The sequence below is a fragment of the Schistocerca americana genome, chromosome 1 (genome assembly GCF_021461395.2).
Source record: "Schistocerca americana isolate TAMUIC-IGC-003095 chromosome 1, iqSchAmer2.1, whole genome shotgun sequence".
Taxonomy (NCBI): Eukaryota; Metazoa; Arthropoda; class Insecta; order Orthoptera; family Acrididae; genus Schistocerca; species Schistocerca americana.
In genome coordinates this window covers 365,034,629-365,055,826 of record NC_060119.1, presented here as the reverse complement: position 1 = coordinate 365,055,826, position 21,198 = coordinate 365,034,629, and the positions used below count along the sequence as shown (strand labels likewise).

At 42.5% G+C, this 21,198-nt stretch overlaps 1 pseudogene; it reads left to right on the top strand.

The window, feature by feature from the left end:
- The first annotated feature begins 467 nt into the window (after window positions 1–467).
- Window positions 468–585, top strand: LOC124553895 (annotated as a pseudogene).
- Window positions 586–21,198: the final 20,613 nt, after the last annotated feature.

Genomic DNA, 21,198 nt, shown 5'->3' with positions numbered 1-21,198 from the left:
TGTTCAAAAGAAGTATGAACTCATAGGTGCGTCATGGCTTTACCCTAGAATGAATATTGCAAACTCTGTTCGCCTCTGCCGGCCGGTGTGGCCGTGCGGTTAAAGGCGCTTCAGTCTGGAACCGCGTGACCGCTACGGTCGCAGGTTCGAATCCTGCCTTGGGCATGGATGTGTGTGATGTCCTTAGGTTAGTTGGGTTTAAGTAGTTCTAAGTTCTAGGGGACTTATGACCACAGATGTTGAGTCCCATAGTGCTCAGAGCCATTTGAACCATTTTGTTCGCCTCTTAACCTCAGCACGTTGCTGCATATAGAATTAAAATGAAATTCACAGGCAGGCCTCCGGAGCGGTATCTGATCGCCGGAGACCGTAACAAATGAATCGCTGACACTACAACCGCTCAGTACGTGGTACTGCTGAACACAGTCCGTGAGGGTGTTGAATATTTTTTTCGGCACTGTGTTTCAATTATCGGCCTTGCCACAGTGGTAACACCGGTTCCCGTCAGATCACCGAAGTTAAGCGCTGTCGGGCTAGGCTAGCACTTGGATGGGTGACCACCCAATCTGCCGAGCGCTGTTGGCAAGTGGGGTACACTCAGCCCTTGTGAGGCAAACTGAGGAGCTACTTGATTGACAAGCAGCGGCTCCGGTCTTGTAAACTGACATACGACAGGGAGAGCACTGTGCTGATTACATGCCGCTCCATATCCGCATCCAGTGACGCATGTGAGCTGAGGATGACACGGCGGACGGTCGGTATCGTTGGACCTTCCATGGCCTGTTCGGACGGAGAGGAGGAGTGTGTTTCAATTATATAAGGGGCATTTAAGTGAAACCTGGTCACTAATGTAAAGTAACGGTAACGATTTTATTAACTCAAAAATGTAGTTATGCACAGTAGACATACTCAAAAACAGTCGTCAAAACTATTGGCACATTTATCCCATTGCGACACTAGCCGATCGATTCCATCCTTGAAGAAGCTAGTAGGCAGCTGTCGGACCAGGCATGGACCCGGTCACTCACTTCGTCTTCTTTTGCGAATCGATGTCCGCGAATAGCTTGTATTAGAGGTCCAGACACATGAAAGTCACACGGTGAAAGATCAGGACTCTACGGTGGATTTTCCAGCGTTTCCCACCCAAACTGCTGTAATGTCGTCTTCACCGCATTGGCCACGTGCGGAAGGGCATTATCATGCAGGAGGATAACGCCATTGGACAATATGCCTCGGCGTTTCGACTTGATGGCTCGTCTAAAGTTCTGTAAGGTAACCTGATAACGCTGGGAATTGATGGTGGTTCTCCGTTCCAGAAACTCGACAAGCAGTGGTCTCTTGTGCTCAAAAAAGGATATCATGACCTTATCAGAACTGATGTGCATGGTGTTTGATTTCTTTGGAGATGGTGAAGTCGCATGTTTCGACTGCTTGCTCTGACGCTTGCTTTCCGGCTCAAAATGGTGACACCATGTTTCGTCACCTGTGACAATATGCGACAAAAAGCTGTATTCCTCCTCATGATAACGTTGCAGATGACTCAAAAACAGCGCCAATCGAGTATTGCGCTGTTCGGCAGTCAGTTGGTGGGGAACCCACTGGGCACAGATTTTTCTAAGTTCAAGTGTTGATGCGTTATGGTGTGGGCGGTGCCCACGCTAATACCCAGTAACCGATGGATCTCGTCCACGGTGATTCTGCGGTTGTCCAAGACTAGAGCACTCACTTCCTCAACGATTTCCGGTGAGATGACACGATGAGCCTATCCAGGACGAGCATCGCCTTCCAGTGACTCGCGCCCCTCAAGGAATCGTTTGCGTCATTCCACAACACTTGATCGACTCAGACTCTACTTCTTTATCCGTCAATTCATTTCACGGCCTCCAACTCTCTCCAGCGCCAAAAATCGAATCACTCCTCGTTGTTCCTGCTTACTAGCCTGTATGTTCGGTAGTGGACGATAACTTGTGTGACCACCTTTTCTTCGGCCTGAAACCACGCTGGCGCTATGCAACATCAAACGGTGCGCACGCGTCAGTCTTTCTACCAACAGAAGGCGCCACCACACCCGCAGTTACGTGCTGCCACCTTATATTGAAGGCAAAGGTAGACGCAATGACCAGGCTTCATTTGAATGAACCTCATAGAATGGTGATAGATATTTTGCATGTGAGGGGAGGTACTGAGGACACCAGTAACTAAAGCGTGGGAATCAGGCTGCATATCAGATGGCATCTGTATTACTAATCGGGCACATGGTCGCATGATCTCAGTTGCAGGTGGCCTATCTAACGGCTTCCAGGGGCAAGAAAAACACGAGCTTCAGTATTTTATTTAATTACTGACAGAAATTAAAATTTTGAAATACTCTCGTAATGCTAACATTAACACAATAACAAAAGTATTTAAGTAATAAACTGCGTGTAACATCATAAGGCAGCGTAACTCTCGGCGTGCAAATTGCACAGATTATGTAGGGTGCTTCAGGAGGAATGATCAATGTTCAGGAATACGAGAGGAACGATCATTCGAAGCAAAAAAGTGCAGTAAACATGGGGTCTAGAATGAATACCTTAGGAGTTACGAGCACTTGTTCAAACGAAGAGATGTATTTCACAGTAGAGATGAGGAACAAGCACCCAAAAAAAAATTCGTCTCTTGTTTTACCTCCTTAGTGAATAAATTTCCAAAATCACTGAAACATATTTTTTTTATTTCCACTGAGAAGCCAGATACAAGTTTTCATAGATTTAGCTTCAATAGTGCTTTCATAAAGAAATATTTCCATAAAAGCTGTCATCCCCTATTTCATCCCACTAGCGGTTGAAATTTCAAAAATACTGAAACACGTATTTTTTATTTCTAAGCGAGAAGCCAGAGATATAAATTCTTATTGATCCAAATTTAAAAATGCTTTCATAATGAAGTATTTTCATAAAACATTTCATTCTCTGTTTCACCTCCCTTAGGGTCAAATTTCCAAAAACACAGAAAATACTGATTTTCATAGTTCAGCTTTAAAAATTCTTTAGTAGTCCTTCAATAATTTATTTTCTCAGAAAACTTCCACCCGCTATATCACCTCCTTAGATGTTGCATTTCCAAAGATGCTGAAACACATATTTTTTTTATTAAAGGTGGAATTTACAAAAATCTCTCCTTACACGATGCCTACAATATAAGATCAACACCTTCTCCAAATTTAAAGTTTCTATCCTTAGCTGTTTGGGCTGGGTGATGATGAATCAGTGAATCAGTTAGGACATTTCCTTTTATTTACTAGTGGAGAGAAGACTGCACGAATTGGCCTCCATCTTCCTTGGAAGCAACCACACGTGTTTTCATGGTAAGCCAAACTTTTAGGATTTAAATTACACATATGAGAGCATCTTGACACTAAAAACTTTGAGGTAAGGAAGCCTCAGCTCCAGCAGTAGCTTGGAACGTGTCAGGGTAATTTTTACCACCTAACTTCTTAATTTCCTCGTTAGGTGGTTTCTACTCGTTAAGCCGATTCGTTAAATGTGCCATAAGCAATAATTTGAAAGCAATTAGGTAATTTTTGTAGTATGAAGTGTAATAAGAATGTGTGGTTGCGTACACATAGTAGTAACAATTCCTACCTCCTTAGCTTGCAGATAAGTACGTAATATTTTGATAGTAAGTGGAACTGAAGTGAAAGAGGTTTGCCAGTTGACAACACAGAAGTGCAATGGGGAAATAAACTTTGGGCCCATTGTATAAAACATTTGACTTTACATTAACAGAGGAAATGACAGATCAAGCTTAACTCGGGAATCTGATTCTATCAACGTTAATCCAAAATTATATCGCAGTGACGTTTGATCAACTTTGACCTGCGAAAATTCGCAGATCAGAGTCTGATTCAGATGTAATCGTCAGTTTAGAACTTAGTGACATTAACAAACAACGCTTATGATTTGCACAAATACAAATTGAAATAAGGAAGTTGTTATTAACACACGCATATGCAACTATGCAACTCGCACTGCTGAAGCTCGAAATGTTTTTCGATTTACAAGCTTAGGTTGTGGGATCTATTAGCTATGTATGTAATGAGTGCATATAATAATTTCAGTTCATGGAGAACAATTCATGGAGACGTCTAGCGATTAATGTGATTAGTTTCGAGGCATTTTATACAGAGAAGAAAATTCGAAATATTTGCAGTGAACAATTACGAATATTGATGCAGGCAACAGCCAATAATTGTTTAACATCTCTTATAAACGTGCTCTCTCTGCTCTAGTAGCAATGACTATACAATACATGTTAGTTTTTGACCTATCGAACACATGACTGAACTGCTATGGCAACTGCAAGAGCTCTAATGAATAAAGGAGAAATAAGTAATTATACGTAGGTTGTTTAACAAATGGTTATTTATCAGGCGTCACTAGCACAACTCTTTCAGTAGCTCAGAGCTCGCGTGTTGGTCTCTCGAATGAAGGAACACAGGTTCATATCCAGGTCACTCCAAGGTATTATTTTTCCATTTCGTACTACTCTCTCTGCTGTATGGGACATAAAAGATAATAATTATAACAACGCGAGATCTGAAACCACATAACACTTTCCATTTTCTGAGGTTTCTGGGCCACTATGGTGGGCAGCATTCTGTGTGCAAGAAACTTACACAGTGTTAAGTACGGTATATTGTTTCCTTTCGTTTATTTTGCAGGTATCTGATTATTCCGGTGTGTCTGCTGCGGACGACAAAGGGCGATGATGATGATGATGATGATGATGTTTGGTTTGTCGGGCGCTCAACTGCGGGGTCGTCAGCGCCCTTACAAAGTCCCAGTTTTTTCAAAGCCCGATTTTTGTACACAGTCCATTCTAACCACGGCCACGAATGATGATGATGATGATGATGATGAAATGATGAGGACAACACAAACACCCAGTCCTCGGGCAGAGAAAATCCCCAACCTGGCCGGGAATCGAACCGGGGTCCCCGTGATCCAGAGGCAGCAACGCTAGCCACTAGACCACGAACTGCGAACAAATATCATTCTTGAAATTAAGTGATAAATCATTTAAGCTTGGAAAAAAACCATATTTCTTGCTCTGTTAGATCAGCAGTGAGCCTCATTTGGTGGATCCAAGTTTAGTGTTTTACAAAATAGCGGAGTCCTGAACAGAGCTCAATTTCTGAACTAACGTCAGATTTGGTTTCCAGCTAGAGATGTTTCTACAGTCGGCCCGTAGCGAGCCATAACAAAGCGACCCTCGCAGCAGAGGGGCTAATTAATGGGCAATGGATTTGCGCGAGACGAGTGCACAAAATGCGGTGTCACGTGCCTTTTGTTAACAATAAAATCACGTGATACTAACGTGGACAGTGCGTGTGCTTCACGTGATGAGCACCTGGCCTCGTGGAACTTTTACTCAAGGAGGGAATATCGAATGCCGATTGGTCAGCAAGAAGCGAGCATACACAGAAGTTTGTTCCGGACATTCTTATTGGTCGAGTAAACGATGATGGACTGTAACAAGCAGACGCAATGGGCGATACCAGTCGTGGAAAGAAGCGAAGCTGTAGTACAGATTCGGAAACTAGCGACAATGCAGCTAATTACGTAGGGATAATTGGGCCACTCTCTCTCTGGAAGTGTCGTGCGTTGCACGGGGCGCTTAATGCTCTTTGGTGACACCGAGAGAGATAGTTTTCTGTGAACACTTTGTTGGTTCACGAAGATCTGTGTCAACCGAATTTGTGCTGGATTTCTCGTGTATCTCCGCAGTGGAGGACACGAGAAGCGCAGCTACAATTAGTGTTTTTGCGAGAATTGTTGAGGGCAACAATGTGCACATCGTCCAGCCTTGGCGAGTGTACAAAGCCATTTGTCTTAGCCAGGGATGGATACAGTTTTCCACTTCATAGAAACAGAAGTTCTAGACTTTTAAATTCGGTCAGAAGCCTGCATAGTTTTGTCAGGGCACCAGATACAAGGGGTGATGAAAGCAATAATTGACTGCCACCGAAATTATCACTGCATTGTGTGAAAGGTAAGGACGCATTGCTCGGGTGTTAGGTGTTGAAGTCACCAGCGTGCTTTCACTTCAGGTCTGCATTAGTTTGAAATAATTTCTCGCATTCCCTCACATCCGCGTCAGCCACGTAATTCACGTCTGATCTTGAGGTTTACATTTGAGAAAGTGATCTGGCAGATACGAATTATTGCCCAGCTACAGTAGCTTAGTTTATATTGTCACTGTACAAAATTTTGGTTTTGGTAGTAATGTCAATTGAAATACTTTTAGTAGCTTTTCGGTATTAAGTTGCTAGCAACCTCAATATTTCCCTTGTGTATATTTTGCCACGGGTTGTTAATAGTTTGTATAGAATTTTCCTAGGATTACTATTTCCGCATCTTAAACACAAATCTTTATTGTAATTCATGTAATAAATTCTTTTGTAAAAGAAATATCCTGTTGTTTGTCCTAAACTAGAGTCGCCCCCCCCCCCCCGCCCCCCGTTCCTAACTAATACATTTTAAGTACGGCAGCTATTCTTCTGATGTCCAACAGTCTGTGTGGCGGGTATCTCCATACCTGGCAGGGCCTAGGTTCACCGGCTCAAGATTTAGTTTCCCTTTTCAGATCATTCCTTGCGTGCTAAGTGGTGGGGTAGATCACACTAAACCAGCACTGGTTCGTTAGAAACTGTTCTACTTTTCAGACTGCACAGAAGCTCTCCCTTATACCACACCTGAGACTCGATACCTCAGCCACTATGGAACTAGCCACGAAAGACAGTTTTTTCGCTTTCGAGTCCCTGTTTGCATAATACTTTTCACCCACCAGAAAGTTTGAAAACACCGCAGTCTCCAATGCAGAGGGAAAGATTCATGCTGTAAAAAAGCTGAGTAGCCTGTGGCTAAGGCACTTCTCTGAGAAATTGCTTCTTCCGGGAGTGTTGAGGCCACAGGGCATACAGCAGAACCCTGTGAAGTTTAGAAAGTAGAGGAGAAGTACTGGTAGAATTGAAGGTATCAGGATTGATGGTGAGTAGTAGCTCGTAAGAACAAGAACTGAAAAACAAGTTTGCGGTTTTGTTCAAATGGCTCTGAGCATTATGGGACTTAACTTCTGAGGTCATCAGTCCCCTATAACTTAGAACTACTTAAACCCAACTAACCTAAGGACATCACACACATCCATGCCCGAGGCAGGATTCGAACCTGCGACCGTAGCGGTCACGCGCTTCCAAACTGAAGTGCCTAGAACCGCACGGCCACACCGGCCGGCCTGCGGTTTTGTCTCCCATAGCTATAATGAACTTTCGAAGTTTAGTTAGTTGAAGTACAATTCCAGCACAAAGTTCACAGAAACAATTGCTGCTGATCTGAGACGAGTGTTGCGTATGGATTCTGCTAACTCCAAGCATGGCTATTGCAGCAGTTGAAAACAACATCACCATTCAAAGAGGGCCTCATTGGGGCACAATACAAACTGGAAAAATTCAGCAATGTTGTTCTGCTTTGGATTATGCAGTGACAAGTCAGAACTCTTAGTTAAAAAACATTGACTCAGCTGCTTGATGCTTTAACATTTTTTTTATGATAGTGGTGTATCTGATCCTCCACACGTACTCTCCACGCTATATATCGACGTGTGCACTCAAATTTTACTGAAGGAACAATTCTGCATTGAAAACTTGGACAACTCTCTGTGGCTTGAATGATCCAAGTTCTCGCCGTTTTCTACCTGCAGCCACAAATTTCGTCTGACACCTCTTGCGAAACTTTTTACTGAACACTGGGTCAGTTTTCTGGCCTCCAAATCCAGCTTCATCATACAAAGTACCGCCTTCAAAAAACTATCATGAACTGTACTCTCTTGTTAATTCCACTGTGGTTGACCACAGAACAGTGGTCGTGAAAGTTTTTTATCTCACGATTCCATTCTGACATTGTAGGACAACACATCGGGTGGAATATGTACCGATGTTATTATTAATTGGTGTGTATATAAACTAGTGTGTTATGAGCTCTGAGTAGACTGGTTGTAGTAACGGCACTGTAAGTTGGCCATCGGCTCCCCCAGTACAGGGTGTTCTAAAATGATCGTTAGTTGTTTGATCACATATACAGGGTGGCCAAAACAAAAGAAGCTCCACGTTTTACAAAGAATAAAGAGAAAATTCACTCGTTTATTGTAGATACAGAACACAAAGTAATACATTATTATAATAAAAAACAACGTACTGAACATTCAATAGGTCAGTAGTTCACAGGAAGTGCTGAAAATTTTCACCAAAAACTTTGATACACAACTCAGCACGTCTTAACATGTTTCTGGAAACTTTTGCTAATTCATTTGGTGTGATTTCAGCAATAGTACTGCGAATGTTTGTTTTCAACTCTTCAATCGTATGCGGGTTGGTACTATATAGACTTTACCCTTTAAATTACCTCAAAAATAAAAACACGGGTAGACAAATTGAGCGATCTGGGAGGCCATAAAACTGCGGAAACTGTACGCTCTTCTCCGAAAACTTCACGGACGTCTGACTTTGAGAACGAAATTACAATTAAATCAATGCCATTAGTTGCTGACGGGCGTTGATGTATATCAACGGGGACAGTTGAAAATGTGAACCCCAAACGGGACTCGAACCCGGGATCTCCTGCTTACATGGCAGTCGCTTTATCTACCTTTTTTTACATTTTGTTAGTCGTGTTTGGTCGTTGTAGACGTCACATCACATCCGTTCAAGTTCGATTGTTGATCCTTCCAATCAGTTTTTTATTACAGAGGCCAACCAGCATTCTGACCGAACACGCTGAGCTACCGTGCCGGCACCCGTCTGAGCCACCGACAGCACAGAGGGTAGTGCGATTGCGGGAATTTATCGCCGGACATGTCCAAAAGAACAGATGGCATCTTCAGAGACGTTGAGACCCGTGAAATATGCGCCGTAGCGCCATCTTGCCGGAAAAACACATTCTCTCGTTCTCCCTCCGTTACGTACGCTGGACAGTTAACAGTGTTGTTAATGAACTTGGGACCTGCATTCCATCGGCCTGAAGCTACACACCAAACGCCTACTTTCAGCTCATGCAGAGGCACCTCAAGGCGTTCCCTGAGATTGTCTGTTGACCCATTGCCTGTATTTTCAGAATTAACGTGCCCACTAAGATGTACCATGCTTTGTCTGAGCTGATTTGGATCCAGATAACCATCAGTGACATGCGTGAGTAACAGTTCGCAATAGTGTTGCCATTGTGCGTGATCTGTAGATTTTAAAGCTCGCATCACTCTTACTTTGTATGCTTGAGTAGTTCAATACTTTCTGACGAACAAAACTTTCTTTACACTTTCACTTTAAGCGTTAGGGACTGAACCGTTTGCTCTAACTTTAGTGATCATTTTCTGCACAACGCGTTTTATAGAACCAGCTATCTCTGTATATTTTATCGCGAACCTTTTATTTAACGTTTTAAACGATTTACAGCAAAAAAAGTTTCAACAATACTCTATGTTCGATTGACAAAGACTTTCTGCAGAACTGTAAAAATCAGAACAACCTTCCAACTGCCTACTGTCAACGTGCCACTGATCACTAAATCATCGCTCGACGTCGCATGACGTCACGTGGCCTCTGCTCGAGTGCCGCCCTACCATTAAGAAACAATAATATTCAGATAGCTTGAAATATCATGTTCATTCTCACGTGGGGACTCTTTTATCCTGGCCACCCCATATCTAAAAAAAAAGGGCTGGAGGAAATGTGTTGTTTGCGCCATAATGTTCACACATACACACACCTAAAAGGGTCATTAGCCGTTAACAGAGTTCCACGTGTACAGTATCCATAGTACGCAGAATATCTAAGTGACGTTTCAGTTCCGGCCGTGTCTGGCATAGCAAGTCCTCTTAAACGTTGTGTAGCGTCTTGTGCACCATCGTTGCACATGCTCAGATGCCCACAACTCGTCCTCTTCATGACAATACCGGATTCGTTGAACGTCATGAAGCACTGTCTGTTTGTCAGACGTGGTGGCAGTGTGCTTCTCTAACGTGTGCGGAAGTTCTGCTGGACCTAGTTTTCAGATCTGGTTTCTGTCAACCATTCCATACTATGTGACATCTGCTCAGGACGGTCATTTTTGTCACTAACAACCTAAAAGAAATAAATCATTTTTGAACACCCTTACTGATCGTTAAAACCGGTGCCATTCGGGACACTTTGTTGACCATGGCTTGCCAACCTCAGTGATCTGACAATCGACATTACAGAGGTGTTGTTGGTTTTATAATGATATTTGTACTTATATTTAAATGGACTGTTGAATATGAGACACCGCAAAAAAATCGATTATTGATTTAAATGTCAATTTTATTCTGCTCCTTGATTTGTATTACAATGGGCTTAATTAATTTAATGTTCCTTGGTACAGATACGCTATGTGATCAAAAGTATCCGGACACCCCCAAAAACATACGTTTTTCATATTAGGTCCATTGTGCTGCCACCTACTGCCAGGTACTCCTTATCGGCGACCTCAGTAGTCATTAGGCATCGTGAGAGAGCAGAATGGGGCGCTCCACGGAACTTAACGGACTTCGAACGTGGTCAGGCGATTGGGTGCGACTTGTGTCATACGTCTGTACGCGAGATTTCCACACTCCTAAACATCCCTAGGTGAAGTGGAAACGTGATACAGCACAAAAGCGTACAGGGCGACCTCGTCTGTCCAGATCATCGCAAAGGAATTCCAAATTGCATAAGGATCCACTGTAAGTACTGTGACAGTTAAACGGGAGGCGAGGAAACGGATTTCACGGTCGAGCGGCTGCTCATAAGCCACACATCAGGCCGGTAAATGCCAAACGACGCCTCGCGTAAACATTGGACGACTGAACAGTGGAAAAACGTTGTGTGGAGTAACGAATTACGGTACACAATGTGGCGATCCGATGGCAGGGTGTGGGTGGGTATGTCGAATGCCCGGTGAATGTCATAGAACACCTTTGGAATGTTTTACAACGCCGACTTCTTGCCAGGCCTCACCGACCGACATCGATACCTCTCCTCAACGCAGCACTCCATGAAGAATGGGGTGCCATTCCCCAAGAAACCTTACAGCACCTGATTGAACGTATGCCTGCGAGAGGGGAAGTTGTCATCAAGGGCAAGGGTGGGCCAGCACCATATTGAATTCCACAATTACCGATGGAGGGAGTCATTTTCAGCCAGGTGTCCGGGTACTTTTGACCATATAGTGTAAGTACCGCATTTGAAGATGACCATCTGTGTAACACGCATTCAGGAATCTATATTATTTCCGCGTCAAAATTTATACCATAACATTTTATTCGTCTGTAATTTGTCATGAACTGCTATATACAGTATATTATGACTATTAAGGTAAATACATTGTTTTTTCTCTATCAAAATGCTTCATTTGATAACTATGCCTATCAGTAGTTAGTGCCTTCCATAGTTTGAATCTTTTATTTAGCTGGCAGTAGTGGCGCTCGCTGTATTGCAGTAGTCCGAGTAATGAAGATTTTTGTGATGTAAGTGATTTCTGAAAGGTATAGTTTAATGTTAGTCAGGGCCATTCTTTTGTAGGGATTTTTGAAAGTCAGATTGCGTTGCGCTAAAAATATTGTGTGTCAGGTTAAGCACAGGCCTTGTACAATTTTTCAAAAAGGGGACGTTTCATATAAAAATTTCACAGGTCGAAAATTTACGTTACAAATGTGTAGAAACAAAATCCTGTAAATATAACAGTGTCCAAAAAATTTTCGTCGGCATTGTGGTACATTCAAGCATTTACACACATTTCATAACTCTTAAAGTACGATTCTTGGTTTCCAACATCCTGTTCCACAAATCAGAGTCCCTAACCACTACTCATTATTCCTTACCTTATTACACATATACATATTCGTCGTCGTAAAAAATAACATCAAAACACCTCAGTCAAATCTCAAAAACGTCGTAGCTTTATGCAATAATTTCAAACCCTAAAAAATATTCTATGCTCATTTCAATAGTGTCATCTACCTCAAACGTACTTTAAAATCATGCTCCCTTACCAAATACATCATTCAAAGCTCTCACAGTATCACAATGGTTCCGAAAAAATATGAACAGTTCACAAAGTACAGACAAAATACAATTTCGTAAGTGTGAAGTTATCCAACTGTGTAATTACGTAAACATCTGTCACTGATGTAGTAAAAAAAATGTTTGTCTCTCTCAGTTAAATGATAAGATAGCTGTGTAATTATGTGTTAGAGAAATATGGTACCGATGTGTAAAGTTGTATAAGCAAATACCATATTAGCTAGGGCTCCTTGTGCTTGCCAAACACATGGTACACAAAGTAAACGTGTACCCCCCTGAGGATTAATGAATAATACCCTCAGGTGTTACAGATTACAGCAATGGAATGAAATGTGTCACGGAAAACCTTTGTATCATTGTACTTCAAATATCTTTAAAAATAAATGATTTAAGTGCAAGATTAATCACTCAAATACGTGGTAACGCCACCTCTGTATAAAAATCACTGGCTGTGCTGTGTGCAGTCTGTGTCTAGTTTGCACTGTTGTCTCCCATTGCTGCATTGCTGCATTGTTAGGCAGCTGGATGTGAACAGCGCGTAGCGTTGCGCAGTTGGAGGTGAGCCGCCTGCAGTGGTGGATGTGGGAGAGATGGCGGAGTTTTGTAATTTGTCATGAACTGCAATATATATTATGACTATTAAGGTAAATACATTGTTTTTTCTCTATCAAAATCCTTCATTTGCTAACTATGCCTATCAGTAGTTAGTGCCTTCCATAGTTTGAATCTTTTATTTAGCTGGCAGTAGTGGCGCTCGCTGTATTGCAGTAGTTCGAGTAATGAAGATTTTTGTGAGGTAAGTGATTTCTGAAAGGTATAGTTTAATGTTAGTCAGGGCCATTCTTTTGTAGGGATTTTTGAAAGTCAGATTGCGTTGCGCTAAAAATATTGTGCGTCAGGTTAAGCACAGGCCTTGTACAATTTTTCAAAAAGGGGACGTTTCACGTCTGAGTCGCACACACCCGTGAGTTGTCAGTACTGTAAGACAAGCAACAAAACATTTCCCCCTCTCTCATCCTCTAACCCTGCAGTGGCTGCGTTAGCTAGTTCTCTGCTCCTGAAGTAATTGGTCAGCTTTACACAGCTCACAGCTGACTTCAGCAGCTTCAATTAAATTTGGGCACATCTTTAAAAACACCGCCAGAAAAGAGTTGTTACACTCCTTTAGAGGTTTCCAATTCACTCAATATTGTTGCAACAGTGTATTGGAATACAGAAATGATTAAATTTATAGATCAATAGCACAAGCAGGTATCGTCCCCTGTTGAAACACCCATATTAGTATGTGATGCATCCTCCATGAGCGCCAATACAGGAGGTGATTCTGACATCCAGTCGGTCGTACGGATGACGAACACTGTACTGGGTACGTTATTCCATGCGTGCTCGACATGTTCCCGTAGTTCTCTAAGAGCTATTGGCTGACACGTCGTACGAGTCACTTCTCATCCCATCATACCGAGTAAAACAGAATTAATGTCCGGCGTTCCCCAAGGAAGTGTTATAGGCGCTCTATTGTTCCTGATCTATATTAACGACATAGGAGACAATCTGAATAGCCGTCTTAGATTGTTTTCAGATGATGCTGTCATTTACAGTCTTGTAAAGTCATCAGATGATTAAAACGACTTGCAAAATGATTTAGGTAAGATATTTGTATGGTGCGATAAGTGGCAATTGACCCTGAATAAGGAAAAGTGAGAAGTTATTCACACGTGTACTAAAAGAAATCAGCTAAATTTCGATTACGCGATAAGTCACACAAATTTGAAGGCTGTAAATTCAACTAAATACTTAGGGATTACAATTACAATAACCTAAATTGGAACGATCACATAGATAATATTGTGGGTAGAGCAAACCAAAGACTGCGATCCATTGGCAAAACACTTAGAAGGTGCAACAGGTCTAGTAAAGAGACTGCTAACATCGCGCTTGTCCGCCCTGTTCTGGAGTATTGCTGTGCGGTGTGGGATCCGCAACAAGTGGGACTGACGGATGACACCGAAAATGTACAAAGAATGGCAGCTCGTTTTGTATTATCGCGAAATAGGGGAGATAGTGTCACAGACATGATACGTGAATTGGAATGGCAATCATTAAAACAAAGGCGTTTTTCGTTGCGATGGGATCTTCTCATGAAATTTCAATCACCAATTTTGTCTTCCGATTGCGAAAACATTCTGTTGGCACTCACCTACATAGGGAGAAATGATCATCACGATAAAATAAGAGAAATCAGGGCTCGCACAGAAAAACTGAAGTGTTTGTTTTTTCCGGGTGCCGTTCGAGAGTGGAACGTTAGAGAGACAGCTTGAAGGTGGTTCATTGAACCCTCTACCAGGAACTTACTTGTGAATAGCAGAGTAATCACGTATATGCAGATGTAGAAGTGCTTAAATGGAGATAAGTCCAGAGATCGTGCTGACCAGAGAAGTTGCTACACGTCTTGCAAAGAACGTTGGGCTTCACGGACAGTGTGTGGGCGAGCGTTATCCTGTTGAAACATCACCTTCCTACTGCAAGAATAGCAAAATAATAGATCTAACTACATTTTGCACATACTGAGTGCTGCTTAGCATTCCCTCCAGAAGCACCAAAGGTGAACATGTGTTGTAGCTGATCGCACCGTAGACCATAAGGCCTGGGGTGGGGACAGTCTGTCTTGGACTAATGCAGTCTACGAGATAGCCCTCACCAGGTCTGCATCGTACGTGCAAACGACAATCTCTTGCCTGCACGCAGAATCTGCTTTCATCACTGAACACCACAGGGCATCATTCCGTCTTCTAAGTGATCCTTCCAAGTGGTCCTCTGTCGGCACGTCGATGGTGTGGCGTGAAGGAAAACGGGCGGGAGGTATGCGTTCCTGTAGTCCCACTACTAATAACCAGTATGCAACAGTTCGTGTTGACACGTCTGGGCTTACAAGCCCTCTTATTTCTGCTGCGGTAGCTGTTTGATGTGCCACTAGTGTCCTTACAATACGATGATCCTAGCGTGCAAATACGACGATCCTGGCGGACGAATGCATGAACGTCCAGAACCTTGTCTACAGATGCGAGAATGTTCGGGTGTCTGCTGGTACCAGGATCGTTACACGCAGAACGTCCAACGTGTTTGGCAGTTCTCCAGAAGGACCATCCTGCCACTCGGAGGACCATAGCTTGATCCCTTTCAAACTCGCTCAGTTAGATGTAGAAAGCACGAGTGCGTCTCCACGGCATGGTCGCCTGCCTTTGCATCACACTGAGTCTTCTGGCTGTGAGCATTCTCTATTAAAGGCTGGACACGCTGGTTTGCTATGCCACTATGCTGTCTATTGGCGGATGACGCTGAAACCATCTCCCAGATGGTATAAGCCGACATCGGACCAAAATCGACATCTTGTTTCTGGGTTACTAAATTTTTGTTCCAGCAGTGTATTACTGTCTCTCTAAGCATTTTTGTTTGCTACTGAGTAGGAAAACTACGCTCTTAAGAAACGTTAGTTGCCGTTTTTGAATTTGCTAGTTAGTTGCTACATGCATACAGCTGTAAAATACGGCTGAGAACCGCTGGTCGCAACAATACTTAATTTGGGCTGCAGTTTGACGACCACTGCCATAGAACACTGTGTACTGTTTCTCAAGGTAGCGCACCTACACCGAAGCGGCATCAATTCTTCGGTGTTTGGTTGGTTGTTTTGGGGGAGGGGACCATACAGTGAGCTCATCGGTCTTATCGGAAAAGGTAAGGATGGTGAAGAATGCCGGCCGTGCCCTTTTAAAGGAACCATCCTGGCATTTTGCCTGAAGCGTTTTAGGGACATCACGGAAAACCTAAGTGAGGATGGCCGGACATGGGTTTGAACCGTCGTCCTTCCGAATGCGAGTCCAGTGTGCTAACCACTGCGCCAGCTCGCTCGGTAATTGTTCGTTATGGAATACAATAAAATACTAACACGAGCAGTTTACCAATAATGCTTCGCACGTATCGCTCTTTCATAAATTCGTGCTACCTGAAATACTGATTAAGGCCACCCTACAGGTACAATGTTTTAACCCTAACGTTTTGGAACACTCATCAAATATGTGTGAATTCCTAAGGGACCAAACTGCTGAGGTCATCGGTCCCTAGACTTACACACTACTTTAACTTATGCTAAGAACAACACAAACACCCATGCCGCAGGCGTGGACTGTGCGGCTGGTCCCGGCGGAGGTTCGAGTCCTTCCTCAGGCATGTGTGTGTGTGTTTGTCCTTAGGATAATTTAGGTTCAGTAGTGTGTAAGCTTAGAGACTGATGACCTTAGCAGTTAAGTCCCATAAGATTTCACATTTGAACATTTTTCTTGAACACCCATGCCGGGGGAGGACTCGAACTTCCGGCGGGAGGGGCCGCGCAGTCCGTGACATGGCGCCTTGAACCGCGGGCTACTCCCGGTGGTACACTCATCATTAGTGCACATTCGGTAAGTAGCTTTTAAAAATATTTCCCAGTGTTCAGGCACTTTTGTAAAAGTTTGGATTTACGAGAGTAAAGTGAATATTTCTCAGACTAGCAGTGAAAAACAGTGTATTTGGGAACAAAAATGCATCTTTTTCACCATAATTCAACGCAATTTGTTTTCTCCAGGGAGGAGAAGCCATCACTAATGTTTCTTTTAGGAAGATGTGCAATATTCCAACTTCTGTCTGCCACATTTTATTAGACTCAAATAAAGCAGTTACAAATTTATTTATAGATGACAATGGGTGGAAGTCGTTGCGTCCTATATCTACTGAATAGAGTGCACACTAAAACTATTCGTACTTCATATCCGCCAGTTTTCTATTACTCCTTGTACTGTAGGGACAGTTTTTTCGAAATTCCACTCCTAAGGCCGTAAAATAGGGGGGTGAAAGGTTTTTTGAAACTATGTCGCCATTAGGGCAATTATGAAGCTACAACTAAGAAAATTGGTATTGGGTTACTCGGTCAGAACTAAAAGAGTAAGTGTTTCAGAATTTTTGAAAATTCAGCCCCTACGGGGTGAAAACTTTTTTTTTTATAAATAAGTCGTTCTTAAAGAACTAATTACTAAACCATTTTAAAGCTACATTTATAAAAGATTTATCAGATGAAAATAAAAAGTTACGTGTTTCAATGTTGTTGGAAAATAATTCATTACGAAGGCAGAGTCGCTGCTCCGAAGTACATTAGAAAAAGATCAGGGTTCTATGGTGTCACTTTACAATGTGATGTAATTTGCGAACTAAATCAAAAGAAGCTGTTTAACAGTCAGCACAACAAGTTGGCTTTATCAGAACTGCAATGAAAAAGAAACGAATCTTTACTACACTAATTTTTCAGCAGGGCTAATATATATTTACAATATCGTTTGTAATGTAATCAGTACACAAACTAATCATGACTAATGACAAATAAATACCACATTTAAATATGATTCCATGTACAGGAATATCCGTTTGAGACGAGAGAAATCAGCGTCGGGAGTAAGCCTGGTCCCATTTGTCTCCTTTGCTTTTTAACTCGCTACACAAAATTAAATTAAACCCTATAGATCTGATATAATTCTCTGAGGCATTTGAGTCTCGTCTTTATCTACAACAATGAGAGACGCTCAAGAAATGTGATGGGGAATTGAAGTTCGTGTTAGGGAGGGCGTTGGACTAGAGTAGACCATACAGGTGTATTAACTGTATCAGTGTGGTGGTGTAATGGCTAACACACCTCCTTAGAACAGAGGACACCTGGACTGAAGTCCCAGGTGTGGCAGACATTTTAATTCATTTCTGGAACTTCTACCGTTATCATAGCTAAATTAAACCTCTTGGAACACTTAGTTATTCAAAGCCTGACAGCTATGTAAAGGGTCACTAACTCTTTCGTAGTGTGTAGATTTACACATGACCAATGCGCGTCACAACATGCAAATTCGATTTAAAAAAATCTGTTCAAACCATACAGTCTATGAGAGCGAAGCAGCGGGCACGAAGCTAGTTATAAAACAAGTCGTTAGGTATTTTTTTAAGACTATTTGAGTATAGACATTAATGGAGCACTACCTCCACAAATTTATCGCTGTTTGTGGTGTCATAAATTTTGGAAAACCCATGGAAAATTTAATTACGGTTTTGGAGTTGGAAGTCAGAGCTCAGTTGTCGAACGCATTAGTGTGCTATTAGTTCTATACTCAGACTCCTGTGCACTGTGTCTTTCAGCTGTTCTCAGTTTGCTGAGGGACTGAAATGCTCGCCAGAGAAACAACTGAGAATTTCTTTTCAATCAATGATTCCGAAAGTATGTGAGAAAGAAATATATAATATTGCAGTGGCGTATTTCAGTACACATAATTTTATGTTAGATTCGCCATTTTGCTTCAGGAAAGGAGTATTCTCAGTAAATGCTATTTCTTCCTTCTTATGTGAATCATTACCAGGGTTAACCTATAAATTGATGGTAAAGACATTTTCTTTGATTTAACAAAGCGTTTGATTGTGTGTACCATGTTAACATTTTTGTTGAACCGTAAGATTATAGCATGTGGTGAAAATGTCAGGAGTGGTTCACTTCGTACCTGGAGAGAATGAAGTAGAAGGATGTCCTCCATTGTCAACGGTCAGAGAAGAGATTTGAAGTGGACTGGGGTCATGGAAAGCAGGAAGTGTCACAGGATTCTGTTCTGGCTCTGTTGATCTTCTTAAAACAATCAGTGACATGCCTGTAAATATGTTACATCATTAAAAACGTTTTCTCTTTGCAGATAACACAAGTGTTTTTGTGAAAGCTGTGGAATGTAATATAATTGGTGTAGGTAATGCGATATTAGGTAAAGTTAGCACTACATAACTCTTATAAAAGCGGAATTTACTGGCCCAAGGTGGTCAAACAGTCAGTGAAGTGATCCATCTGAAATTATTAGCACTGAGGATAGATGAAAAGATTTGTTAAAGGTTTCATGTGCAAGAGTTTCTGCAGAAAGTGAATGCTGTTATGTTCAAAAAAAGAATAATTTCCACCTCTAACATTGAAGCATGAAGGGTTGCTTACTTTGCTTATTTTCACCCTATGATCTCGTATGGTGTTATACTTCACTCCAATTCTGTGCACTCATTAAGAATATTCTTAGCAGAGGGCGGTGAAGCAGAGCTGCAGAGTCCGTTGCGAACTTCGTGTAGGCCACTGGTCGGAATAGTAACTGTTTTATCGCTACATAAAGACTCCACAATGGCATTTGTTTACAACATTGACTCCTTCAGAAGAAACTACAACATTCAATCAGTGAACACCAGGCGGAAAAAAAGGTTGGCACTCAGATAGTGCGTCTTATAGCACATATTGATACATGTGCACCATTCAGCATGTTTCACTTTCAACAGTTTACAGCTGAACTAGAAAAACTGAGAGATGTACCGCAGATCTTCAAACCTAAGCTGAAAGGTTTCATTGTGGCACATTCCTTCTGTCAGGTACTCGGTAGCTAAAGTTGAAATGCACCTACTCACGGAGGTGCAGTATGTGCTGTAATTATCACACGACAGCGAAACTTTGTAGAAATGCTAATACTTTATTATGGAACTATCTGCCAATTTTTCTCTGTTTTATTGTTTATTTTTTGTTTTTACTCTGAAGAGCTGGTACACCTTCCTAATATCGTTTAGGGCCCCCGCGAGCACGCAGAAGTGCCGCAACACGATGTGGCATGGACTCAACTAACGTCTGAAGTAGTGCTGGAGGGAATTGGCACCATGAATCCTGCAGGGCTGTTCATAAATCCGTAAAAGTATGTTCAATAACGTTCATGTCTGGGGAGTTTAGCGGCTAGCGGAAGTGTTTAAACTGAAAAGAGTGATTCTGGATTCACTCTGTAACAATTCTGGACTTGTGGTGCGCCGAATTGTCCTGCTAGAACTGCCCAAGTCAATCGGAATGCACAATGGACACGAACGGACGCAGGCGATCAGACAGAATTCTTACGTTCGTGTCACCTGTCAAAATCGTATCTAGACATATCAGGGGTCCCATATCAATCCAACTGCACACGGGCCACACCATTAGAGCCTCTTCCAGCTTGATCAGTCCCCTGCTGACATGCAGGGTCCATGGATTCATGGGGTTGTCGCCATACCCGTACAGGTCCATCCGCTTGATACAATTTGAAATGAAACTCTTCCGACCAGGCAACATGTTTCCATCATCAACAGTCCAATGTCAGTCTTGAGGAGTCCAAGCGAGGCGTAAAGCTTTGTGTTGTTCAGTCATCATAGGTACGAGGGTGGATTTACGGTCCGAAAGCCCATATCGATGATGTTTCGTTGAATGGTCACTAGCTGACACCTGTTAATGGCCCAGCATTGAAATCTTCAGCAATTTGCCGAAGGGTTGCACTTCTGTTACGCTGATCGATGCTCTTCAACGGCCGGAGTGTCCGAGCGGTTCTAGGCGCTACAGTCTGGAACCGCGTGACCGCTACGGTCGCAGGTTCGAATACTGCCTTGAACGTGGATGTGTGTGATGTCCTCAGGTTAGTTAGGTTTTAGTAGTTCTAAGTTCTAGGGGACTGATCACCACAGCAGTTAAGTCTCATAGTGCCCAGAGCCATTTGAACCACTTTTTCCCGTGCTTGCAGGATCTTTTTTCTACCGCAGCGATTTCGATTTGATGTTTTACCGGTTTCCTGATATTCACGGTACACTCGTGGAATGATCGTACCAGAAAATTCCCACTTCACCGCTACCTCGCAGATGCTGTGTCCCATCGCTCGTGCGCTGACTAAAACACCACGTTCAAACTCACTTAAATCTTGATAACCTGCTATTTTAGCAGCAGTAAATGATCTTACAAATGCGCCAGACAGTTGTTGTCTTATATAGGCGTTGTCGACAGCAGCGCCTTATTCTGCCTGTTTACATACCCCTGTATTTGAAATCGCATACCTATATCAGTTTCTTTGGCGCTTCAGTGTATAACCAGCATTCTGTAAAATATGTACTGACTCGTTTCATGACAAAGTACACTACTGGCCATTAAAATTGCAACACCACGAAAATGACGTGCTACAGACGCGAAATTTGACCGACAGGAAGAAGATGCTGTGATATGC